This window comes from Amblyomma maculatum, chromosome 2 (genome assembly GCF_055883805.1).
Source record: "Amblyomma maculatum isolate TAMU_Amacu chromosome 2, ASM5588380v1, whole genome shotgun sequence".
NCBI lineage: Eukaryota > Metazoa > Arthropoda > Arachnida > Ixodida > Ixodidae > Amblyomma > Amblyomma maculatum.
Window position 1 is genome coordinate 136,896,916 of NC_139345.1, and position 21,544 is coordinate 136,918,459.

A 21,544-nucleotide genomic window follows, 5' to 3' on the forward strand; every position below is an offset into this window, starting at 1 on the left:
AACGATTACTGTAGAAATGGCTGAGAAAGCTAATAAGGTGTGTAAGATTTTTTAGGACAAGTGTAATAGATTGGGCAGTGTTATATGGTACAGGAAGAAAAGTACACACAATCTGAAATGAAATGCAATCTTATGAGTTATTCAGTTTCCCCATTGGAGCAGTATAAGGTTAGAAGGGTGGAAGTTTTCTGCACATTGTGCAGGACAGTCCTCATGATATTCTCATTTAAAAAAAAAAATGCACTGTAAGCCATAATAATAAAGAGTAAGAGTACCTGCAAGCAAGATCTCAGTAGAAAACCACCTGCACGAAAGTGTGTAAGGCTCTATGGATTCAGCTTTATCATGCGGCTCACAGAGCATAGTGCGAACCTTGGGGTGGAAATACATGGCACAAGGCATTTGTTTACATCTGGCATGCCTTAAGCTGCATGCAGTAACACTTCATGAGAGTGATGAATGCTGGTGCTCTCAAGTATGACTCAAGGAGCAAAGATTTTAGGCATATTTATAGCAGAAATTAATGAGTAGAAGGTATGTAACACGGTCACACAAACACTTTCTATCCTCATTGAACTCGATCTGCATTCAACTCGTGCAATCGTGCCCGAGCCTGCTTGGATCGAAGCTGTTTCTGAGCGCTCTTGAGTTTTGAAGCACATCCGAGAGCGGGCGTCCCCAAGCATCCTTGGCCGACCATTTACGTGTGGCCGACGTTCGGAAAATGGTCGGCAGCCTACTTAGTCGGCTAGTAAACCACGGCAAGCGGTCGGCCCGGAGGTAGCCGCCAGCCATTTCGGCAAGTAGTTCGCAGTGGCCTTTGGCCCGACTTTTTGGGCGAACTAAATGCCGGGCACGGCGCCAGGTTAATGGCAATAGTGCGGCAATGCGTTGGCCCGACTGTTGAGGCGGTACATTGAAAAAAAGTTATGAAGAGCACGACTGCTACTTTTTTTTAAATTTGCCTGTTACTTGGCTTTGGTTTTTCGCGATGTTATGTAATTTGCGCTTAGTATGGAACAAAATGATACATGCTATTCAGTGTAAATGTTTTGTTACATTAATTAATGCTATTGTTTGTTTAACTTGTCGCTCACATTTTTAGTGAACCTTATAGCTGTTAGTAAAATTATTTACAGAGTTCTGATAAACAGCAAGCCACAAGGTGACCGCGATTTCATGTGTAGATCATGTCATTATACTGTTTGCTTATTACGAAGCGCAGCTGTAGGTGCTGTAACATCAGTTATATTTTGGCGCACAAGCTCCCGTACACCCCATTTAGCCCGTATCACTCACTGAAATGCGTCCGCTATATGGCAGGGCACTTGAGTAGACGCAACTTCTCATTGTAAGGGAGGAGAAGGCTATTGTGTAAAAAAGAAGCGGACAGAAGAGAAAAAGCACACGGGGGCAGAAATTATGCGTAGGGCACTGGCAAGCCTTGGCCGCGGTGAACGCTCCGGCAGGCAAGCAAAGAGACAAATTCTAAAAACACTACTTAGCAGCAGAAGAGAAATGCGTACACGGAGGGAGACCCGGACGAAACAAAACCGACCTCACGCTCGGACGTTTCGAAGGAAGGGCGGAAAAGAGGAAGGGCGGGGCAACTGTGTCACCCCCGCAGCTCGAAAGTTGGTGGCGAGCGTTCCTGACTGGGCGAGAGAAGAGATGTATACACGCCGACTTTGAAGAGTGCATGCAGTTTTGTGGTATTTGTATACTATTTTTGAAGGAGCTCTTTTCGAACACAGTTGTCTTACGATCAAATACATGAAGAAAAAAAAACGAAGGAAAATGATTATTGTCCAGGTTATTAATCGCATACTTTTTTTCTCAAAACAGTCTGGTAAAGCTAAGAGCCGCGAGAAAACGGGCCAGCGTCATTGTCATTTGGTTTTGTTTCTTTGCGTGTGGCCCATTCATCCTCTTTTACGACCTGCCGGGGTGGGACGGGCGGCTCTTTTCATTTTTTTTTTTTTCGGAAGTCGGAGGGGCGCATTTTCGCAGCGAGCGGTCCGATTCTACAATGGACCGGAAACTAACCCCCTCTCCTCCCCCGCTTCTTGTCAACAGTTCTTGGAAGACTCGGCAGCTTGTGCCCGTGGGTGCATGCTTTCAAGTTCGTTGCAGAAGAGCCCGCGAGGACGCTGTACGTGCGAACGAAATGTTGGAAATGTAAGCGCGTTTTCCAAAGTTGCGCGTTATTAGTTAAAATTACAAGACAGTCAACTTTGTTACCTTCAATAACTAGGCGCTGGACAACCAGACCTCTTTTTCATTCGCATTTATATACTGTCAGGACAAGTGACTGTAGTAGTTTTCAACCGCTGTATCCTTTCAGTAACTCCGCCAAGCCATCCTGAAGTAACGCGTCCCTCCGGCGCGTTTGGACACAAAAAATCAAAGATGCTCCGCTTTTTCTGTTTTTTTTTTGTTCCTTTTTTCTTTTTGCTCAAAGCATGGGAGTGTGGTTTCATAGGAACGAAACAGTTGATTTTTATTTATTTTATTAGTATTTCGCTTTTGTTTTACAGATTGTTTTGAATTATGGCTTCTATATTTTCTTGCTTGTTACTGTCCACTCCTGGTCCGCGAGAGACATATTTTCTCAACGCATCCTGCATATCAATATGAGTTTGAGACCCCTATGTTAGACAGAGTGATTGAAAATTAAGAATATTTATTGAGAGCTAGACGAGGTACGCGAAATAAAAGAAGCTAATTGAAAAGAATTCTTTCCTGAAGCAGCTGCCGCAATTTCGGGTTTTTGTTGTGGCTTGCAGACTAATAATATGGAGAACTTTTAGTTTTAAGGCGTGCACATGTATCGGAAGTGATTAAAGCGAATTGTCTGTCGTACGTACTAAGCCGAGAGATCGCTTGTAGAATAGCTCTGCATATGGAAGGAATGCTGCATAGGTTCAGAAACTTAAGACTTCTGCTTGAAAAGTACCGGGATAAGAGAGTAGAAACGATCATGACGTCATAGGCGTGAACTTCAACCATTTACATAGCAGGGAACCAAAGAAATCTTATTGATAAACATGGAAATAGCAAAGCACACTGGGACAATAAATACTGTTTCAGTAAAACAGCAAACAGTACCGAACATATAAGGTAGCGGCAAGAAATATATAATGCAGTGAGTTTCTGGTCACACGTTGTATATCAATAATGCGCAGCTGCAACAGGACTCCCTCGGGAGCTCTGACCCCCTAACAAATTTCCAGACAGTCGATTGCTCGATCCTTTGTGCGCACACATATACGCGTGAGCCGCAGGCTTGCGTCTTTCAAGACAAGAACCTAGTTCAAATCACTTCGATGTACAAGTGACTTCCTGAGGTGGATGTGCCGCCTCAACAACCTCCGGATAAAGCTTTGCCCTCCAAGAACTAACAGCTGGCTATATCTAGGTGAGACGCACTAGCATGGGGAACAGTAGACAACGGGGTCAACGAAAGAATACGATCGACCGCGTTCCTATTCTGCCAAATGATCAATCCCACGGACTTCACTACACGTTGTTCGAACGCTTCGCGCGGCCTTCCACTGTGCGACGAAAAAGCTCACGGCGATAGGCAGCGGAATGTTCAAGCTGCGACGCAGTTGCGACGTGTGTGAGACTCGACCTGACCAAAGTTGATACTGTGCGGATCAATATGCCAGCTGTAAAGCCTGTCTTTGGTGGGGATCGAATACGCCACACTCAGTGCGCCACCGAAAGTCTCTTAGAGCATACGGGAGATTGGGTGCAACAGGCGTCTCCCACTTCGCATACGTTTGGCACATATGTATAGGGGCGCAGAATAGCAGAGCGCTTCGCAGAGATTAGATACTGCTATGGCTATCCATGCTCCATCTACAAACATCTCCTCTAACTATGCGAACACGTGCGCCTGCTTCCCCTGACCATGCACTACAAGCATTTGCCTTCTACTTCCAAGCCAGTATAAAAGTTAAGGCCGCTCAACGTAATCTATGTGATCCACTAACTCAGATACCCAATAGCGCACAACAAAGGGCAGAATGATGACAAGGCGGAACCCAAATAGGCACCACCACCTAGCTATAGTGAAAATATAATCAAAGTAGATTGACTTTGCAAGAGGAATACACAGGGAAACACGTGCTAAGCCATGCAGGATCATATCATTGGGAGGCTGGATCAATAACCAATCAAGGAACACAGATGTGGGAAAGTTGGCACCTGTGTGCACTAGGCTTTATCAGAAGTTTCGCGCATACGTTAATTAGCTATAACTTTAGGATGAACAAGATGTCCGAGATTATTGAGTTAATAGTCTATCCCGACATCGGCACGAAGCCGTGTGTGACGCATGCACGTACGCACGTCTGCAGTCGCACAGAGTAAATTGTTCCACGACCTTACACAGTGGTACGATGGAATAGTTAATAATATTTGAAAGAAGGAAATAAAAATTAGGGGGACGCTCAAGCTTCCCCTTAAAATTCGACGGGATACAACGCCTTCTCATTCTTCTCTTTATCTCTCTATTTCGGTGGGCAACCGCAGTTAATTGTAAATTGGTTATAGGAAAGTAAAGGCGCAGCATCTGTCACAGATCCCGGTGGGAACCTGGACCGCATCTCCATATTTACTACCACATTCCGAATATTTCAGACAAAACCCGACGATACTCAAGCGAAAACCGGGTTAGCGAGGTGGCTTTTGGACCAAATGAGCTGTAACGCTTCGCATATATACATATATGCTGCACTCTCGATAGACGAAACTCGAGTATATTGCCGACATGAGGATAAATGGAACAGCTTGCGACAAATATTTGCCCGCCTCAGTTAAAACACAGGTATTAGGAAAGCTTTATTCCTTATATATCAATATGCCGAGGCCGACTGTCTTTATCCAGAACACAAATGTGGTCCTGATAGTTTTCAAATAAAAATGAAAGGCACGCAAAAAGCCGATCGCCCGGACGATTCGCCTGTAGAACGTATACTTCCTGCGAACACAAGCATTGTGCAAGAAGTAACTTTTGGTTCTTTTGAGAAAATTCAAAGGGATTGCGTTTTGAGAATCCCGCGCAACATGACGAGGATCGATCGGCTCCTGCACCAGTGGCGGTCTACATTGTTAAATTCTTCAACGTCAGCCTCACACGCAGAAATATGGTATGAAATGCCATAATATATATAAAGTTCCTCGAATCCCCTTTTCCCCAGCCGCGTATTCACTGCTGCTATAATATATCAATAAATAACATTGTGCATATCAAAGTAAAGTCTCCTGCAATACAGCAGGTTTCCCCTCTACGTTCCATGAGGCAGTCGGCTTAGCAGGAGAAAAGTGGAAAATTTGTATCATTGAAACAGCTATTTTTATGCAACATTGAGTTATACCGCGTGCATGATATATATTGACACTATATCATTTGAGCCTGCTGATAGAATTATACATTGCGCAACAGAAGGTGAAATTAACTGTTATTTATACATATTTTGAAATAAAGCTTTAACCGCGTGCTAATTAACTGTTATTTATACATATTTTGAAATAAAGCTTTAACCGCGTGCTAATTGAGCCGCGGCGGGTATGGTACACTCTAGTTGATCGCGAGTTGTCATGAACTTATGCTTGAATTTGTGAACTGGTAGGCGCTGATTGTCTGTTTGAAGCATACTATTAAGTGCCTAAGATTTGCGCGGTAACTGCTATGAACCTACGAATGTAATTGTCCATTTTTTTTTTCATGGTTAAATGGTAACCTCTGAATTTAAACAACCTCATCATAAAGTTAACCTATAACGTAACCCTAAGCAAACCCACGGTAAACCGAAGAGATCACGTGCCTTTAAGGTTTATATGTTAACCGCCAATTACTTTTGCCAGTGCCCTCGAAACCTATCAATCCTAAACGCCCTTAAATTCGTTTCGCAGCCTCCGTGAGTTTACATTTCGTACGGGGTCAAGAAAAGAGGCGGTGAGCTTTTATGAGCTTTCATCCGGATCCGGTGCACTTTGCCCTGGGACCTTCTACTGATTTTCATGCATCCCTAAAACAAATGGACAAAATATATTTTTGTCAGAAACTTGCAGCAGTTACTATGTGGTTCAATCGGTATTTACCAGCTTGAGCTCGAGGTCACGGGCTTTAGTCGAGCTGCAGAAGCCGCATTATGATGGAAACCAAACGCGAAAACGGAAATGTGGGTTGCGGTTAATATGACAGCCCGAGGGACTCTAAATAACCCACGTACTGCTTTGGGAAGTATAAATCCGCATGGACTATGTAATCTCTGCAAAAGCACTCATAATATACAGTGTTTTGCAACTTAACCGTCTTGGAAAAGTTTCCAAGACGGTTCCGATAAAGTTGCTGAACACTATATACGGAGTCAGGTCTTGCTATTTTGGCTAAATGAAGCTGAAGGTGTTCTACTGCCCCACACTTGGTTTATGTGGAAGATATTCGGTTAAAAGAACATTACATACATTCACTCCAAGCCATATTTTTTTCATGCAAAGAACTACAGCCGCTGGTATCAAGACGGGGGCTCTACAGAAGCCGTAGAAAAAGGAAAAGAAAAGAAACTACCTCGACGCTTCTTTAACGACGAGGGAGGGGGGGGGGGGGGGGGCGTGAAAAAGAAAGAAAACTGCTTCTCGCTGCGCGGGACTCGCTGCCCCCTATCGGTCCATCTCTTCTCCCTGCGGCAATGCGGAAAGAACAACGGGGAGGCGAAAGGCATCGAGGCACCCTACCTCGGGGGGCGACAGGAATGCCGAAGCAGAGAGAAATAGCGGCGAAAAAAAAAAAAAGAATTGCATGCACCGCACACAGAGATATTCTCCCTGCTTTTGCAGCTTCTCTCCCCCCCCCCCCTCCTCCCTTCTTGAGGTCACGTGGCCAGAAGGCGGGAAAACACATCCCGCGCGAGCTAAGATGCGCGGCGCCACTCGACGGCCAGCCTCCGTGTGGGCGCGATGCCTACTGCCTAATTTTATCGTCCGCTTTTATTTCGCGCAAATTCAATCTGTCTCAACCTCCTGCAGCAGTCAGCGTTTGAAAAGAACAGCCGATATATGCAGCTGATGATTGCAGCCGCTCTGTACAGATTCTTCGTGCCGACGTTTACCAAAACATGCGTAAGTACATGATCTTTCGGTCTTGATCAGAGGAGCTTTTTGCTAGACTCGATATTATACTGAACATAATAATGTATTCTTTTGGAGCATATGTTCGTCTTGTTATATACTCCTTGCATCTTTCTTCATATATATATATATATAATTGGTGTGGGCGCTGATCGCGCAGGAAGACTTGCTGAGCCGTTTGGAAACAAGGCTGCGGCTGGCTGCGGTGGCAGAATTGGCTCATTTTGCTGCAGTCTGGGTCCTTGGGTATCTCCTGTCCCAAAATGCTCGCCTTTTAATATGGAGGGACACTCACTATACCGATCAGGTAAGTCCAATTAGCACATATTTTGTTCGATACGACAATATACTGCAACTGTTTCTGGAGCGCGTAATATATGCGCATCTTATTACTACGTACATTTTTTTTTTTTTTATAATCGATGTGTGCGCATTTCGCTCTGATTGCGCAGGAAGACGTGCTGAGCCGACTTGGAAACGATGCTGCGGCGGTGGAATGAGCTCTTTTCGCTGCAGTCCGAGGTCCGATCTCCTCTGCCCCAAAACGCCCGTCTTTCACTTCTTCACATCGAAGTGCATGCACTGACGTGTATACCGACCAGGTAAGTCAAATTATCGCTGATTTTCTTCTATACGATAATGTACTGCAACTAATTATGTATTGTTTTGAGACTTATGCGCATCTTGTTACTGTAAATGCATATTTTGTAATTGGTGTGCGCGCCTTGCGCTGATCGTGCAGGGAGGCGATATCAGCTGATCTGGAAACTGGCTTCGACAGTGGAAGCTCGTTTCGCCGAAGCCCGAAGTCCTTGGTCTCCTCTACACTAAAACGCTGGTCTTTCGCTTCTTCATGGCGGTGCACTTGCCGGACAGGTATTAGCGCTGATTTTGTTCGGAAAATTCGATTATCCGACTCACATCAATGGGACGCATGCAACCCAGTTAAATGTCAAATGCTATCACTGATATAAATATTGCAGCACCCCTCGCCATAGGAGCGATCAGAAGCTGTACAAGCATCATCGCTACTGCCAAGCAAGCTCGTGCCAGGACTGAGTACAAGATTTATGCCGTGTTTATTATTATTTTTTTTTGCTGCTGTAATGATGTACATACGTGAAAATTGATGATTGAGTGATGCGGTATGCTGGCAAGGTAAGTGAGCCAGTGCGTTCATTTTGTGGATTTTGGAATTATATATGTGATGCACACAGATCTGAGCCGTTTCACATTGATTTTGCTCTGTGCGCTTGCTTTCTGGGCAAGCAGTTGTATTTTCATCGTGCGGATTATTTCCTGGTGCTTACATGCTCATGAGGTGTTCAGCTAACTTGTTTCAAGCTTTAAAAATTTAGAACGGGTTCTATAAGCTTCTAAGAGTTGGGCTGTCTAAATAGCCGTCTTGGCTGATGAGACAATTTTTAAAATAATGCTCGGTTGTTAAATAACGAAAATAAATCAGATGACTTATCGTTAAATATCCGGTCGCTTTCGCTGTAAAAGTTCCATCTAGTTTGAGAAAATTAAGCTGTATTCTACGGAATAAACTTATTGTAGGTTTCATGTAAATATCGCGGAAACTGTTTGTTCTGCCGCGTTGGAATCCCTCATACGCGCTCTATGACAAGCGCGGACACTTGGTTTTGCTAGAATTATTAAATTGCAGCATTAGCATGCAAGAACGCGCTTCGGGAGGATAAGGTTTGAGTGCGCTACGGTTGCAAATTGCAACATCATGACTCCAGCAAAACAAAGTGATCGCGCCTTTCTCGCGGATTCACGGATCCTGATTACCTATTGCGGCTTTGCGCTAATGCGTTTTCAGTAGGGTCGCTTGAAGTCAAGCGCATAAAATATATTGATGTGATAGTGCAGTTGGTGGCAGTGAGCAGACATTATTTTTTCTACCTTTCCACTCTATATTTGCCTGCAATGTAAAAGTCTAGGCGAAAAGGAAATATTTAATTAAAACACTTTTCTTCATACAGCTGACCTGGATGGAACCTGCCGCAGATCCGACCAGTCGCAGACATCAAGTGATCGACAGGCTGCCAAAAGAAGGAGACCAAGCCTCAAGCCCATCTTCCATATGTGGCACACGCGCAGTCATATATATATCCACGCTTATTAAAAAGCAAATCGCGAGCTTTTTCTGAACGCTGTTGACAAATAAATTCTTCACCAAATACTGCAGCTTTTGTTTCTTCATGGCATCAGAAAAGCTACTGCTTTTTTGATGCATTTGTATGTGCTACCCCGTTGTATATGCATGGGCCACGATATATTAAATGCATGGCATGATACCTGCACGAGGGGCGATGCCGGCCACTAACCGGCGTCGGGAAGCAACCGGCCGACGTACGGTCTTTCGTCAGCAAAATGCTAGGGCAGACGAGCGGCCGACCATTCAGTAACGCTGGCTGACGGCAGGCCCACGTGCGGCAGGTGGTCGATCACGTCGGGCCAAAAGGTCGGGCCGTAGTCGATTGCCGAAAATCGGCCGACGTTAGGTCAGTGTCAATCCCCGACGCCGGCCCTCATTCGGGTGCCGAAGGTCGGCCGGCCACTTTTTGGTCGGCGAGAAAGGTCGGCCCTACCTTTTGCCACACACTTTTTTTTGCTTGGGTCGCCACCCTCGATGTCACCTAACGCACACGAAGGAAGCTTCTCAGTGGTCATTCAAAACGGCCGTGCAGCACTGGATGCTTCAATGCTTCCTGAAAACCTCAATGAGGATCACAAGTGTTCGCGTCGCAGAGGTATAAGAAGGAGCAGGTAATTTCAGACTGAGTTTGCTAAGAAATGGGCTGCTACCACAGTCCTTTGAAGTGCATTACAATGAAAAACCAAAGGTATATGCAGAAAATAACATCTCATAAGCTTTTGTACTCTCAAGACAGGCAGTTTGCACATGTAAGCACTTCAGACGTCACGTGAAATCCTGTGAACAGCTGACCAGCGGCATTTTTCTGCAATATACATTTCCCTCATTGTTTTATGAACAGCAAAAAAAAAAAAAAATGCTTTTCGTAATGGCAATAACATGCACCTATTATTTACTGCAGATTTCCTGCTCTCATTGATTCATTTCTTTTTTTTTTATTTTTACTTCTTAATTATTTCGTGGTTGAAATTGCCTACAAGGATTTGATTCGTTTGAAAAGCTCACTACACATATCTTGCATTCTGAATGCTGAAATAAGGTTCGATCTGTGCAGGTAATCGCGTTTGTTCCTCTCCCTGTAGTGACCATGCATGCACGCCCTTGTCCCTGCAACGTGTCCATCATAAATATTGATTGTGGCTCGTGTGTACTGTGCCTGAAAACGGGCTTGGGTGCGACATGACCTTTCTGGAAACTATTTTGCATTAATGAAATGATATCCACTGTCTGCTTGCTGATGTGACTACAGAAGCGTCGGCACCACTCAGTGGCTTGATTCTTCATGAAGTATAATTCTTGCAATTATAGCTAGATTATAGCAAGCCTGTCTTGTCTGTGCCACGTCTTGTTCTGATTAGTCGTTATGTTGTGGGTGCTGGGCATCATGATGGTGAGCCGACAAAACTGTTAATTTTTTTGTCTCTCTTAAAAGGGTACATATCTATGATGGGTACCGAGGGTTTGGTGCTGAGCCAAAAACAAGAGGCGAGATTCGTGTCCCAATAGAGCACATGCCGTGTAATCAACTTGTGTCGTTCTATCCTTGGCCCAACGAGCAAGATGCCACCAAATTAATGGCTAAGAAAGATGGTAAGGCCCATTATAAGACTGAAATGAATTGGGCAATATTATGGTGCAGAATGAACAGAAAAGAATTTTCAACCTGGCTAAACACTCTTCCAGTTGCAATGACACAACTATATACAGGTACTTGCACACTTTTATCAGGGCAGGGCCCTTGATCACACTGAGGGAAGATGAATTCAAATAATGAGTTGCAACTGAGCAAGATGAATTTTCAAACAAGTTTCCTTGAGACTAAACCGTGAAGGTTCGATAGTGTCAACCCTCTACAGCATGATAATTCGGGTAAAATTCCGTCGCACAACCACATTACCTTGCATTGCCTTGAGCTGCATAAACATGCTTCTTGAGAATGTTAAATGCTGCTGCTTAGTGTAGCAAAAAAATGGAAATTACTTGGTAAGAACCAAATATTGAGGAGAACTAAAATGGGGAGGATAAACATTTATTTTCTGGCTTCAAAGACCACTATACTGGTAACAGATGTGAGATGCTACAACAGATGTGAGATGGGGATATGCATATAACAGCTTAAGCTTGCTGCTACAGACATGCAACACTCATTTTATGTTCATGGTATAGCGTGCAGAAATCTGGATAAAATATCCTTTGCTTTGTTGAATTTCCTGGCTTCAACCAGAGCAGTGCAGCATTACTATCAGGCAGCACAAACAGCCTGAAATCTCAAAAAAGCCATGTTGCACACACCTAAAATCACTGGAGTGCTTCTAAGTACTCCACAGATATGATTGTCAAGTGAAAATTCATGCAGTTGCGTCAGCATGTACCTAATTAGCAATCTCGGACTGACCGAAAGCTTAGTGCGCTTCACGACTCTGGAACACAGCACCTTACAGCATGTTATGTGTCCTCTCAGAGCGATGTACTTCTCTTTCCCTGTTGAGCTCGCTGGCTATTTTTATAATGTTCCCCTAAATGTAGCTGTCACTGTATATACCCATTGCAAGGACCCCTTTGTATGGAAAATTCCACAGAGCCTGTCTCCACATGCAACACTGCACAAGTGTGAAGAAGTGAGACTACAGTACAAGGCTGCATGCATGAAGAAAACACAATTGCAATGAATGAGCAAGAGTAGTGCTTTGCCAACTTATCTATTTATTCAATTTGTGATAGAAAAGAACCCAGTAATATGGTCATCCACACTGCTCATAGGCGAAACAGCATTGTCTGCTAGTTTACAAGGTGCGATCATCACTATTATATGTTGTGCATATCACTGTGTATCACTGCTGCATTACAACAGTACCCCCCCCCCCCCCCCCCCCCCCCCCTTCTCGTCTACTTGGGGACTTCGCATCAAAGCAGGCAGGTTCTCCCAAGTGTGAAACTGCATGGACTAGTTTCTATCCAGCTTTAAGGGGAACAAAGTGGGAACGAAAAGCACAAAAACAAGGCGCACAAGAAGCAGTAGTGCTGGCCAATGTTATTCGACGCAGCCCAAAGGCCTGGAGAGTGAATGAAGGGAAATGACAATGGCAGAGAAGGAAATGAACACACTACAGCGCAGGTAGGAACGCATCCACAAAGCTTCACAGGAATGTGTGCATGATCCTGGAAACTTCTAAAAAGTAACATTGAAACACAGGCAAAAAAAGAAAAAATAATAGAATCAGGAATGCATATAGAAACCTACACAGATCTAACATGGGACAGGATGACGTATCATGCAGCATGAGCTCTTCAGGCAAGCAGAATCTGGTGGGGCGAGCTAAACCCAGGGCTATTGAACGAGGCAGAGACTAGAACCTGCCAGTGGTAGTGAAGCGAGGGCGCTGTTACGCATTCAAGAAATAGTAACCCAGCATAACATGATCAATAAAACGGCACAAGAACACGATCATAGGAAAAGAAGAGGGATTGAAAGGTGCTCTTTCTTTCCATCTTCTTTTCCTGTGATCATGTCCTTGCGTTGCTCAAATGGTCAGTGTGAACCAACTAGCATTACAGCAAGTATTACAAGCATAAAATGGTCAGCACGTGTAGCATCCTAGTGGCATGTTTCCATTGCAAGGCAGATGCTATTTGAGTTACTAAATGGCACATATGGATGAATTGCGAATGACTATTACATATGCATGCATCCTCTGGCAGTTATGTAAAGCCTCACTGGTCCATACATTTACATTCAATGCTTTTGTGGAGACAGACTCCCTGACGAAGGATCTTGCAGCGGTTGGCCATAGCATGAAATGTGTTCTTTACGGTACACCTGCAGCTTGGTGATATTGTAAAATGACCCAGAAGCCTCCATATCTGCCCGTAAATACATAAAATTCAGTGAGATGAGCAATGCAAAACACAAAGCTACATTAGATGGGTTTTTAAGCATAGGTAGCATTGAGGAAAAAAAGCACTGCCAGTTTCAGTTGATTAAGGGAATAAGTGTAAGTACAAAACGAAACCATAATTTCAAACGGTTCGATGGTGGGCATCGCCAGCATTATTTTAATCAGTCTCAAACAGGCCAGGTGACTGTAAACAGTCAATAAAAGCATTTTTCTTGGATTGACAAGATTATCCAGCAGCTTTCTCACTATATGCAATTATAATATTGACCTAGTAAACATCTTGCAGTTCAGTGCTGCATTACTTGCCTCTCTGTCTTAGCATTCGTTACTTGTTACACGAGCAACCGAGTATAAAACATCTGGGTTTGCAAGGCATTTAGCCTCTCGTGGAAAGGACTCCTAACATCCACACACTCGCTTTCTTCCATTTTTCTTTTATTTGACAGTTCAGAGTTCCAAGCACAGTTTTCTTTCTCAGAAGAGTATTGAATTCTCAGAGGAGATATTTTATTTGATATCACAAGGTGCAGTTTTGCCGTGACTCTTTCGGAGAACTGCACTGTGTTTACATGCCACTACAATTGGTTTCTGTTCTTTTAATTGTATTGAGGATCTGTGTATTCACTCCACGATGAACTTGATGTATGGGCTTGCAGTATAGTTATCTAAACAAAGCAAAGGACTCGGGTAGGTAAGTACACTAGTCATAGAAGTATAGTATTTCATGTTCACAGACAAGTCAAAATTCCATCAAGTCTGCATGCTGTCCTGGCAACTAAGTGACATGCCACTACACTTGGTCACTGTTTTACAATTAGCCCCTAGACAGTTTTTCTCTACAAGTGGGGATGCTTAGCTGATGCAAAGGCAGTGGGCGCTTAGTATTTCTTGATCCCAACTGACCGCTCTGGCCATGCACTATTACTCTGTCGTGCAGTGACGCGACTTTTCAGTGCTTACTCTTAGCTGTATTGTTTTTAAGTATGAGAAACACTGAAATAAAACTACAACAGAAGAATAAAACACTCATTCCGCACAAAACATCCAATATATACATATTTGTACTTAGAATAGTCATTTTATATCATGCAATGTTTCGAAAACTTTATAGACTCTTTCTCAGCAGCAGCACAATTGTGCCAGAATTCTTGTTTATTTGTGCTCAACACTAACTGTACAAATATTTCACTTGAAATTTGGCTGGTAGAGGCTGTCTCAATTGGTAACAATTCTTTTCAGTACATGCCGCAGCTGAGTAGCTTGAGCTGTGTTGCATGTTAACACTCAATCGCCAGATTTCATCTGCTACTTTCAGTGTCTGAAATGACAAAAGCTGTGCACACATATGAAACCTAGGAAGACCAAATGGCATAGGTCAAGAAAAGGAAGTGTATGCTGCAATTTACATGAAGGCACTCATTAATATAGGCAGCACTGAGATGGAGAAACTGGTATTACGTGCTGAGGGGCATGCGAATTGTAGTTTTGCCAACCAAACTGATTATGAATAGCATAGTCTTGCTGCTGAATCAAATATGAATAGTGCTGAAAACCAAACTGAATACAAATAAACTAGTTGAGCAGCTATTTTAAATGTCTTTGAAGAAGTAATCGCATTGAATTTTAGAGATAATTTGAACATGCACTGTTTGAATCATCTGCTATGGCATGGATACCATAGCAAATGATTCCAAGCACTTTTAAAGATTTGTTACTGTCATGAACCTCGACACATTTTCTGCGTGCAAATGCATCTCATACGCAACACCACAGCTGTACGTTGCAGCCAGAAATGAGGATTACGTGGCGAAATGTACACCACTAAGAGATTGCTACCACCGGGAAGAACCGCACGCAAAATAGCGCTTCTGTACATGTTACAAATGATGTGCATGCTTGTTTATGCTTTGCAGTCTATTTTCTCAGTAAAACAGGCTTGTTGTAAAATGCGTTCAGGCTGTAATTTCGGATGAAAACATTAAATGACCAGCTCCTGCATCTTTGCCGCGAGTGTTATAGCGAAGTGAACGCGTGAACACAGGCAGGGGAGATATGAATATATACACTTTACCTTTAAATGTATACGTCCGGGAGTACTTAATTCGTATCATCTTCTCCTCATACTAACATAAACACACCAAGTCGACGGCGAAAGCAGGCGCCGCTGGGGCATGCGTGCGTCTACGCTGTTGCTGGACTATTGCATCGCCGGCGACTTAATCGCTCTACTAATGGTCAGTTCATACTGTTTGTGCTGTATATGCGGGGGCTCAATAACTCTACGGCTAGGGTGAAAATTAATTTGATAGCCGACGATCGAGAGCCACCGTGAAGAGGAAAAGTTTCCCCAAACCAGCGCCGCAGCCGTCATATGCAGCGTTTCGACGTTCGAAGCAGCGCGCGCCGGGCGCGCCAATCAGAGCGCTGGAGAAATCCGCCACCCAAAAGATGCCCAAAAGTGACCGTATAGCACCCTATGCGCCTCCCGTGCCGAACGCGTCCGGCAGCGGGCGGAAGGCGGACGAGCGCAGCGCCTCTAAAAACGACCGTACGGGGGCCTTAAGCTAAATCTCTCTGTTCTTCTAGCGCCCAATCCCCCACGGAGCCCTACCTTGCCTACATTCAAGACGTGCTTGCGTGTGTCCCAAGGTCACCAGCTCCATGACGGAAAGTAACAAGGTAGGGCATATTCTCAAGGGTATCGCGGATGATGCATTCAACATCCTGTTCTGCACGGATTGCTCTACCGTCGACTCGATGCTTCAAGTCTGTCGAAAATTCGAGCAGGCTAAGCAATGACGCCTCGTGCATCGCGTTGAGCGCCTTCCAAACACGGTAGCTACATCAACTTGCGATGATCTGGCCCCTTTGGAACAGCGTTCTCACCCCCCGAACATGACCCACATCATCCGGAGAGAACTCGCTCTTACACCACTCAAGTCTCCGCTGCCCGATACCGTCGTCATGATAGAGGCGGTAGCTCGCCAGGAACTTTCCAACGTCGGCCTCTTCTCCAACCCCGTTCCGCCCACGCCACCATCGTAGCCTTTTCCCCTAGTGGCTGCTGCTACCGCCAGCCAGGCTTCCACGCTCCGCTACCTTAGTCGCAATTCAGCACAGTGGTGCACCTCAGACGACCGGCCAATTTGCTTCATTTGCTGTCGAGTCACATTTCGCGTTACCGCCGTAGCCGTACCTTCCTCACCCTTCGCTCCTATTACAACGGCGACCGTCGATATCTCTACGCTTCCCTGCCCAACCAGAGGAGCCCCGCCTACGATGGACCTGGACACTTTCTTTCTGAACCAGATGAGCCTCGCAACGAAACCGTCCCCAATGCTCGTCGATCCCGTTCACCGGTACCTCGTCGCAGCTTCTCGCCATCATACGCCGGCACCTACTCGGGAAACTAGTGAGTGCAGCGCCCGGAAGTGACTCTGCATTACCGACCCGGAATGCGACCTCGGTACTGACCCACGAATCCAGACATAACCTGATTGATATTCTCGTGGACGGAGTCCAAGTTTCTGCCCTTATTGACACTGGTGTCTACTTTTTTTGCAGCAGCAGCTCGCTCCGTCGACGCCTCAAGAAAGTCCTCACACTCGCTACCTCATCTACCGTTCGTGTTGCTGATGGCAACACAGCTACTGTGATTGCTATGTGTACTGTAAGAATCATCATTGCCGACCGCCACATCCCAGTGTTATTTACAATCCTCACCAGTTGCCCTCAAAATTTTATATTAGGACTCGACTTTTTAACTGCACACGATCCGCTCTCATTGATTGTTCTTCTGGACTGATTCATCTAGACCTGCCGCTCTGTCCTGAAAACAAAGCTCCTGAAATTTAAACGCTCCGTCTCCGCTCCGCTACATTTACTCGCCAGCCATCAGAAGCCGCAGTATACGTACTCATGCCGCTTTTTCCCTCCGTTCCGGATGGCGACTATGTTGTTTGCCGCATAACCGACATGACACTTCAGCGTAGCATCGCTTTTCCTCAGAATATAGTGCATATGTAGCAATCGAATAACAACACATATTCCAGTCATGAACTTCAGCTCTTTTGGGCAAGTGCTTCGTGAGACCATCTTTTTCGCTGAACTGACCCCATTGAATTTAATTTGGCTGCTATTTTACCGAAACCTACTGCTGGAGTGTCGACACCGTTCCCATCTCCAGAAGTCTGCATATCAGGAATGGTTTCTCCTGACTTGCGCCCTGATCGTGCAAAAGCACTTAGGAGCCTCTGACTTCGTACAGTGACATTTTTGATTTTGGTGACCGACCCTTGGATCAAACGTCCCTCGTTACTCATTGCATCGATACCGGAGATGCCAGCCCAATTCACAGACGATCTCATGGTGTCGCCATTTCCGAACGTCGCGTCATACAAGATGAAGTAGATAGGATGTTGGCAAGAAACCTTATAGAGCGCTCTAGCAGCCCCTGGTCGTCACCTGTCGTGCTTGTTAAAAAGGACAATACCTGGATGTTTTGCGTTGATTGCCGACACCTCAACAAAATTACAAAGAAGGACGTTTACCCCCTACTCAGGATAGATTATATCCTCGACTGCTTGCATGGTTCCAGCTATTTTTCTTCGACTGATCTTCGTTCCGGTTATTGGCAGATCGCTGTCGACGAACGGGACCGAGAGAACGCCTTCGTCACTCCCGATGGCCTGTACCAATTGAAGGTGATGCCTTTTTGCCTGCGTAATATGCCCGCAACATTCGTGCGCATGATGTACTCTTTTGCGTGGTTTCAAATGGACGACGTGCTTTTGTTATCTCGACGACGGTATTGTATTTTCTTCGACCTTCGAGAGCCATCTCCATCTCCTTGATGCCATTCTTGGAGTTTCCGAAGAGCTGGCCCTCAGCTGAACTCGAAGTGTAGCTTCGGCCAACGTGAACTAAAGGTGCTCGGTCACGTGGTCGACTACCGTGACGTTCAACCCGACCCAGACAAAATACGTGCTCTAAGTGCATTTCCTACACCCCTTCAGTACCAGTGACGTGCGTAGTAGTTTTGGCCTTTGCTCCAATTTTCCGCGGTTAGCCCCAACTTGGCGGGATCGGCTCGTCCACTCACCAATTTTGTGAAGAATGACGTTCCATTTTGCTGGGACCAAGAACAATCTCAAATCTTTTCTGCGCTGATTGTAGCCCTCACCAACCCGCCCGTTCTGGTACACTTCAATCCCTCGGTAGCAACGGAAGTACTCACCGACGCCAGTGGTCACGGTATTGGTGTCATTCTTGCCCAACAACAGAAGGGTCGCCCTCGCGTCATTACTTATGCCAGTCGCCTCCTTTCTACGGCTGAGCGAAATTACTCGATCACAGAACGTGAGTGCTTAGCCCTCCTGTGGGCCATTACAAAGTTTCTCCCTTACTTGTTTGGCCACCCGTTCTTCGTCACAACCAACCACTACGCCTTATGTTGGCTTTCTACGCTGAAGGGCCCTACTGGTCGCCTGGGGCGTTGGGACCTATACGTCTTCAGGAATACACTTTTTCTGTTGTCCACGAGTCCGGCCGGCTGCACGCTGACGCCGATTGCCTGTCCCGCTACCCGGTATAATCCTGCACCTGCGAGCGAGTGTGACAACGAAAAATGTGTGTTGGCCATCTCTGACCTTTAAACATTCGCCTTGAGCATGCGCTTATATTCCAAGCTTTGCAGCATTATCAGTCGCTTCAGCACTGATAATTTTGACGCTAATCTTGCTTTGCTGTGCTCCACAACGGCACCTTATACCAGCGAACATGTAACCAGATGGCACCGGGCTTCTGTTTGTAGTAAAGTTCCAGGGACTTTAGTTCGTAGTCTCCGAACACCTGCTTGCCACCGTTCTTCAGCAGCTGCATGACACGCCCACTGCAGGCCATCTTGGCGTATCTTGTACGTACGGCAGCGTCCGCCGCCGCTTCTTCTGGCCAGGCCTCTACCGCTCTGTTGGTCGTTACGTGGCTCCTTGTGACCGGTGTCAGCGACGGAAGAAGCCCTCGGTTGTGCCTGCTGGATCCCTGCAGCCGGTCGACATCCCAACAGACCCGTTTTCCCCAGTTGGCCTTGATATCCTCAGGCCTTTCCCACTTTCTGCATCGGGGAATAAATGGGTTGCGGTGGCCACGGATTACACTCAAAGAAGACGCCATGATACTCGTCACCGGGGATGCCCACTACTCTCCGGGCTCACTCGTCTTGCTCTGGACTCCTGCTCGTAGAATTGGGCTGTGTGTGAAGCGCTTACCACGCTACATTGGACCCTACCGTGTTTTTGCGACCAGTCACTTCCGTGACATACGAGATCACCCCTGTGCATCCGCCACAATAGTCCGCTATGCCGCGTACCAAGATTATTCATGTCGCCCGAATGAATCTGTACTACACCTGCAGTAGTTCAACCTAGTGCGCACAGGGACTGTGCTTTTCGCGGGGGGGGGGGGGGGTAATGTTACATATATGCCCTGCGTCGCTGAACGTTGAAGAAGATCAACAAGGAAGACGAAGCTGTAGCAACGATAGTTGGTGCTAAAAAATTTGGAGGACGCTTAAGCTTCGCCTTCAAGAGTGGAACGCGATAGTGTTATTGCACCTCGTTCGCACTGCCCACTCATTCGCTCGGTATGCTCTTGAGTCACACAAAGACATAGTTGTCTCCGCCTTCTGTGCCTCCGTCTTGCGTAGCCTTCCTCGTGGTTGAACACCAGTTGACGCAGATGGTCCATCAGTGCTCGCCGGCGAGGAAGACACTGATGAGCAAGACACTGTAGTGCTACCGGCACTGGTAGACGGCGCCGCTTCCATCACACGCGTCTCAAGAGCGAGCGCTCAAGGCCCTGCAATACAACACCCGTCGACCCGCCAAGGAGTGTAAGACAATGCGCTACGGCGCAGCAATCACTGATGAGGCGCCCCGCGTCGGACTTTGCACTCACGAATCACGCGGTGAGCGCCGAGCAACGCAACGTTCGGCGCGGCAACGAAACGAACGCCTGAGCAAGCGGAACGAACCAAAGAACTCGGTGTCTCGGAGGGAGAAAGCCGGGCAGCGACGCGCCATGAAGGCGGATGCGATCATGGGGCTGACGCCTTGATGGGATCGTCCTCTATCTCGCTTGGGAGCACCACACATAAGCATGATTCCTCGGAAGCAGCTCGGCACACATCGCAGGGGACGCTTTCCCAGCAGAAGCGCTACGGCGCAGCGATCACGTCAGAGGCGTCCGGCATCAGACGCTGCACCTAGCAATCGCGCTGTGAGCGGAAAGAGGAGCCGCGTCGCCTAAACACCACTGTTCGAGTGACGCACGCTGGATGTTGGAAGGGGAGAGAGCGAGAAAACTTATTAAACGCAAGGGTATTGGGGCATCCTCGCACCGGTACCCGCGCGGCCCGAAGGGGAGAAGCGGGTGAGCGAAGATAGTGATCTAAAGAAAGGAAAGACGCTTGATTCTACAACCTGTGAGGGTGCACGGCGAAACGTCAGGGTACGTCAGGGGCGAGTGGCGCGCCACGTGTCGGGGCAGCGCCGCACATTGCGAGGAGGGGTTCTTCTGTGTTTGCCGCAAGATGGCTCTGCATGTGCGCAGAAGAAATGTAGCGGAAACGTACTTCGCTACTCGTGTAACTGCGACTTCTGTAAGTAACATGCTCATAATTACCGATATATACCGCAGTATAACGTTCTACGGCACGTTTCCAAGGCAACACCACATTCACTATAAGCGCTTTTGTACCGCTTTCAAACATCGAACTCGTGGCTGAGTGGTAGCGTCTCCGTCTCACACTCCAGAGACCCTGGTTCGATTCCCACCCAGCCCATCTTGAAAAGTAGCTTTTTATTTATGAAGTGCATGCCGGGATTTATCGCTCACGGCCAACGCCGCCGACACCGGCTTTTCTGCGACACGAGCTCCTTAACGCTATCGCGTTAAAAAGGTTGGCGCTTACCACAACATTCGCAAAAGTGATCAGCCGTTGTGTTTCTTGAGCTAACCTTCTTGCCACGTATCAGTACAAAATTATTCACGGAATGAAAAGGCAGCACACCACAGAGGTGCGTTAAGCTACATCAAAATTCTGTAGTGTGCTACCTACCACGAAGTTGTAGTAGTTTTGTTATTATTTATTATTAGGTATCAAAAAGCAAGGAAAAGGTGTTTGTCAACCCCGGTATCTGTTTAATATATAAGAATAATAGTAATTGGCTCACAGGAAGGGAAAGGCGCAGTGTCACACTTGTTTCTGTGTACACCTTAACCGTGCCGTAAGGAAGATGGGAGTGAAAGAGGATAGAGAGAAATTGGAGCCGTAGTGGACGGC

General features: G+C 46.2%; 1 protein-coding gene and 1 long non-coding RNA gene across 2 annotated transcripts in view; one reads left to right on the forward strand and one right to left on the reverse strand.

The window, feature by feature from the left end:
* Positions 1 to 21,544, reverse strand: part of LOC146200005 (cholinesterase-like) — a 44,789-nt gene that overhangs the window by 14,777 nt on the left and 8,468 nt on the right. The window lies entirely within an intron of this gene.
* On the forward strand, positions 7,306 to 8,041 carry LOC146200006 (uncharacterized). Its single transcript, XR_014704783.1, has 3 exons — positions 7,306 to 7,447; positions 7,593 to 7,742; positions 7,883 to 8,041. It is a non-coding gene; the product is annotated as an uncharacterized LOC146200006 (long non-coding RNA).